The sequence below is a fragment of the Zeugodacus cucurbitae genome, chromosome 6 (assembly GCF_028554725.1).
Source record: "Zeugodacus cucurbitae isolate PBARC_wt_2022May chromosome 6, idZeuCucr1.2, whole genome shotgun sequence".
In the NCBI taxonomy this organism is placed as follows: domain Eukaryota; kingdom Metazoa; phylum Arthropoda; class Insecta; order Diptera; family Tephritidae; genus Zeugodacus; species Zeugodacus cucurbitae.
In genome coordinates this window covers 30,242,080-30,247,950 of record NC_071671.1, presented here as the reverse complement: position 1 = coordinate 30,247,950, position 5,871 = coordinate 30,242,080, and the positions used below count along the sequence as shown (strand labels likewise).

Here is a 5,871-nt window from a genome sequence, read left to right as displayed (position 1 = left end):
GCTGCGCAGCGCTCATGTTATTACTTATTTTTCGCACTTATAATTTGTTTTTTATACTCTCGCAACGAAAGTTGCTAAAGAGATTATTATAGTTTTGTTCACATAACGGTTGTTTGTAACACCCAAAACTAAACAAGTTAGATATAGGGTTATATGTATATACTAAAGTGATCAGGGTGAAGAGTGGAGTTCAAATCCGAATGTCTGTCTGTCCGTCCGTCCGTCCGTCTGTGCAAGCTGTAACTTGAGTAAAAATTAAGATATCTTGATGAAACTTGGCACACTTATTTCTTGGCACCATAGGAAGGTTGCTTTCGAAAATGAGCAAATCGGACCGAAAATACATAAGGTGCCATAACTAAGCCATAAATAAAGCTATGGAAATAAAATTTGGTATGAAGGATCGAACTATGAAAGGGCATATTTGGATGTAATTTTTTTGGGGAAGTGGGCGTGACCCCGCCCCCTACTAAGTTTTTTGTACATATCTCGCAAACCAATAGAGCTATATAAACCAAACTCCCTGCAGTCGTTTTTTTGAATACAGTCCAAAAATGAAAGAAATCGGATCATAACCACACCCACCTCCCATACAAAAGTTAGGTTGAAAATTACTAAAAGTGGGTTAACTCACTAACGAAAAACGTCAGAAACACTGAATTTCACATAAGAAATGGCAGATGAAAGCTGCACTCAGATTTTTTTACAAAATGGAAAATGGGCGTGGCGTCGCCGACTTATGGGTCAAAAACCATATCTCCGGAACTACTCGACCGATTTCAATGAAACTTGGTTTGTAATAGTTTCCTTACATCCCAATGATATGTTGTGAAAATATGCCAAATCGCTTCACAACCACGCCTACTTCCTATATACAAGAACTTTGAAGACAATCTGAATCGTTTACTTTACAATATATAAAGTAAGTACTAGTGAAGATATCGGTGCACTAATACTATGTTAATAGTGTGGCAGCCTCATTCTAAAAATCGTCGAAATCGGACCGTAGGGTTTTAAGGCCCCATATATCGAACACGAGGACCTCGGTGCTTCTAACCTAATATTATGGTTTTCACCTTTCAATGGACTTTATACAATAAATATGACGAATATGTGGGTCAAATTGTGTATTGTATAATATAAATAAAGTTAAATAAATAAATTGCGAGAGTATAAAATGTTCGGTTACACCCGAACTTAGCCCTTCCTTACTTGTTTTAATATTTGTTTATTGTTTGCACACTTTTATTTTTGTGATTACAAAAGAAAAGAGCTACAAACAGAACCATTCAGAAGTTTTATTAGAAATATTATACCTAGCATTTCCCTACGACTAGTGAGTGTAGGTAGATTTATAAGTTTTAAACGACTAGTATACGGAGGAAGATGCAATCTTGAATCCCAGTGAAAGTGACCTAAAGCAAACAGTAAAAATTGTTTTCGAACGGACTCTAACTTATCAGAATGGGTATTGTAGCTAGGATTCCATACCACAGAACCATACTCCAATATAGGTCTTACCAATGTTGTAAAAAGAGTTTTAGTAATATACGGATCACTAAATTCTTTAGACCAACGTTTAACAAAGCTGAGAACACCTTTAGCTTTTAAAACAATTGAATTTACATGAGAATTAAAATTTAGTTTAGGGTCCATAGTAACTCCTAAATCAACAAAGCTAGGTACTTACTCTAAACTAAAGTTATTTATTACGTAGGGAGAAGGATCAACAGATCTACGGGAAAAGCACATCGTTTTACATTTTTTAAGATTCAGTGGCATATCATTTTTGTGACACCAAGTAACTAAATTATTTAAGTCCGATTGTAACTCAGTTCTATCATTATAAGAAGTATATGATTTAAAAAGTTTTACATCATCCGGATATAATAAAATGTTTGAAAACTTAATTACGGAAGGTATATCATTAATAAATAATAAGAACAGAATCGGCCCGAGATGACTACCTTGTGGAACGCCTGAAGGGACCATAATTGAATCGGATAAAGTGTTATTAAATATAACTTGTTGTTTTCTGTTAGTAAGATATGAGGATACCCAATTAAGAAGTCTTGGTTGAAAACCAAGATAATCCAATTTTTGCAATAGAATAGAGTGGTTTACTCTATCGAATGCTTCTGTATAAATAACATCGGTATTCTTATTGTATCTAAAACCCATTAACACATGGCTTACGAATTCAAGCAAGTTTGTTGCTGTAGATTTCCCTTTGCAGAATCCATGCTGAGAAAATGAAATCAATGGAGAAATCGAGAATGTAATTTGGTCAGTGATAATAGCTTCAAAAAGTTTGGGTATAGCTGACATTTTTGCTATCCCCCTATAGTTCTCAACGGATGATCTAACACCGCTTTCATGCAAAGGTATTATAAAAGAGTTTTTCCACAATGACGGAAAAATATCTTGTTTAAGAGATGAGTTGAAAAGCTTGGTTAAAGGAAGCATGAGGGAATCATATCGAGGCCATATTTAAACGAACTTTTTAATGTATCTAGATGGTTTAAGACATCTAATTCAGAAATGATTTGTGTATTAATAACGGTACTCGGACAAGACACATGTTGATATGGCACATTCGTAGGAGAGTTAGAACAATAATTAGACTTAAAGAATTCAGCAAACATATTAGAAATAGTATAATTGTCACATGACATGGTTGAATTATATTTCATAGCGGACGGAAAATTGGAAATCCTGCGTTTGGAGTTAACGAAACCATCGAAAGATTTTGGATTGCGAATAATATTATTTTTAACTTTATTTATGTAGTTTTTATAAAATTTTTTGTTAACTACCGCAAACTCTCTTCGTAACTTAGAATATTTTAACTAGTCACCAAGCATTCCAGTTTTTTTATAAAGTTTAAAAGCACGAGCTTTTCTATTTTTTAGTTTACATAGCACTTTCGAAAACCACAAATTTGAGTTTTTACTTTGGGTAACAAAACATTTCGGAACAAACCTTTCAAATAAATTAAAAATAGTTTTATTAAAATGTGAAACATTAAATTCAATATTACCACTATAATCGGGCCAAGTCATTTTAGAGAGTTCCAGATTAATCTTTTTAAAGTTAGCTTTCGCAAAGTTGAAACTAAAACAATGGTCCTGTTTATTGTAAACAAGATCGGATTTGATTTCGATATTAATTTCCAAAGCAGGATGATAAAAGTCCTCAGGCAAAACTAAAGGATCAGATCGGACAACAGAAAATATTGAAGTATTATCAACATAGACCAAATCTAAGAATTTACCGAATTTGTTAGGAATCAAACTAATTTGGTTAAGACCCAACTCAGACATTTCTTCCAAAAACTCATTAAAGTTTAAACGAGTGCAAACTGGTATAATGTAATCATCAATGGGTTTCCATGATACATACGGTAGATTAAAATCGCCCAGAACAATCATGGAATCAGTATCATTAGCAAATGAAAAAAAAAACATTTTTTATTAAAGAAGCATGCTGCATATATACAGATAAGTCAGATTGAGGAGGTATATAAGACAACGTTAAGTAAGTGTAACCACTATTAATGCAAATTCGTATGCATTTGAATTCAATTATGTCCGCATGAGGAATTTCAACTTCTTCAGACGGAATTGAAGAGTGGACAGCGAATAGTACAACCAAAAAAATAAAAAATAGTTGTAATAAAGAAGTGTGGAAATTTTTCAACAGAATCGCTTCATAACATTTAAAGAAATCGTGTCCACTGACTTCAAAATTCGAGTGTTGAGTGTTGAGATAAATACGTTAAAAGTTTTATATTAATGAAATTTTAATATCGATTTCATAATTTTGGATAATATTTAAATATTCTACTATTTAATAAGACAAAAAACTTTAAAATTTTGTTTCCCACGTAATCGCTTAACCCGGTACTGTCCAGAACTTTTTTTAATTAGATATTTGGAATACATATTTGTATTAATTATTTATGTGTGTAGAAAAATGTGTCGAGAAAAACATTGTTCAAAGGAAGAAAGGTTTAACGTCAACAATTTGTTAAGAAATGATCACACGCAATGGCAACTTGCAAACATAATGAAAAGACCTCAAATCATTGAGTTTAAATCCTTAACATCTCCGACGCGGACCACGAAAAAGAATGGCGAAAGTCGATTAATTGGGGAGGGGCTGAAAATGAAAAAAAAAATTGTACAATAACCTATGGTCTGATGAATTAAAAATTAATATTAGAGGAAATGATGGCAGGATATAGGTAAGACGTCAAAAAAAAGAAATATGCGCCCGCTACACGACTAAGCCCTTCAAAAACGGTATCGGTAATATAATGGTTTGGGGCTGTTTCTCATGTTATGTTGTCTGACCTATTTTTATACTCTCGCAACAAAGTTGCTAAACAGAGTATCATAGTTTCGTTCACATAACGGTTGTTTGTAACACCTAACACTAAACGAGTTAGCTATAGATATACCAAAGTGATCAGGGTGAAGAGTGGAGTTCAAATCTTTCTGTCCGTCCGTCCGTCCATAAGCTAAAATTTGGTATGAAGGATCACACTATGAAGGGGCATATTTGGATGTAATTTTTTTGGGAAGGTGGGCGTGGCCCCGTCCCCTAATAAGTTTTTTGTAGATATCTCGCAAACCAATAGAGCTATATAAACCAAACTTTCTGCAGTCGTTTTTTTTAATACAGTCCAAAAATGAAAGAAATCGGATCATAACCACGCCCACCTCCCATACAAAAGTTAGGTTGAAAAATCGAAATCGGACCATAGGTATTTAAGGCCCCATATATCTAACACGAGGACCTCGGTGCTTCTAACCTAATATTATGGTTTCCAACTTTCAATGGACTTTATACAGTATATATGACGAATATGTGGGTCAAATTGTGTATTATATAATATAAATAAAGTTAAATAAATAAATTGCGAGAGTATAAAATGTTCGGTTACACCCGAACTTAGCCCTTCCTTACTTGTTTCAATAATATTTATGTATGCATCTATTCGACTTCGGGTTCACTCAATTCAGTGTATTCTGTTAGCATGATTTCCGCATCTTCTTTAAAGTCATGTATCAATTCCGATTGAGTAAAGGTAATGGTTGTAGCACTTGTCCAGCATTTTTCTGTCGTTCTGTAAATAATTTCAAATAAACATTTGAATTTCAATGTCCATATTAAATTATATGTTACTAACCTGCATTTCATATTTGGGGTCCGCTCCATATTGTTTTCCTGCAAATATATTCATTTTAATTATAAACTCTTTTCTTATCAAATACAAATAGCAAATAGGTTTATTTACCTTTACAAACCCTTTCCTTTGTATTGTGCTTCTATAAAAAAGGATGATTGTGTTTGTGCAGTTTGTGCAGTTTGCAGGGTTTCCCGACATACAAGAACATCTACAACAATAAAGAAAATTTTGCAACATCATAATCGCAATCGAAAATACCTGAATTATAATCAAAGAGACGTGATATTTTCGAAGACGCACAGGCGTAATAAAAATGTACGAAAATACGCAAACATATTGTAAAGGAAGACAACGGAAAGACAGTAAAACTACAGTTATGCATACTTTACTCAACACAGCTTAGAAAAATTTGGCTTGGAAAACTTAGATGAAGTTAAGCTCCAGTTACCGATGCTTGACTTGACCTAGAGAGACTTGAGAACTGTCACATAAAAGATCCGTTTAATGGGCCTTGCATGTATTTGATTACCGAACGCATGACTTGACTTGAAAGTCTGTTGAATTTAGAACTCTAAGTTATGTTGACATTTGAACTGCTCTCCCTCTCTCACTGCTTCTATTTTCATTCTCATTATGACGCTATTCCAGTGTTGCCTGAATATTTTCGGTTAAAATTA

The 5,871-nt window shown here is 33.5% G+C and overlaps 1 long non-coding RNA gene across 3 annotated transcripts; it reads right to left on the bottom strand.

Moving 5' to 3' along the window:
• Positions 1–1,130: 1,130 nt before the first annotated feature.
• LOC128922482 (uncharacterized) lies at positions 1,131–5,579 on the bottom strand. 3 transcript variants are annotated; one of them, XR_008471694.1, is made up of 5 exons: positions 5,453–5,579; positions 5,303–5,402; positions 5,195–5,232; positions 4,972–5,131; positions 1,131–4,161 (listed from the first exon to the last, which is right to left on the bottom strand). It is a non-coding gene; the product is annotated as an uncharacterized LOC128922482 (long non-coding RNA). The 3 variants fall into 3 exon arrangements; XR_008471695.1 differs by having other exon boundaries at positions 5,495–5,578; XR_008471693.1 differs by lacking the exon at positions 5,453–5,579 and having other exon boundaries at positions 5,303–5,437.
• Between the last annotated feature and the right edge of the window lie 292 nt (positions 5,580–5,871).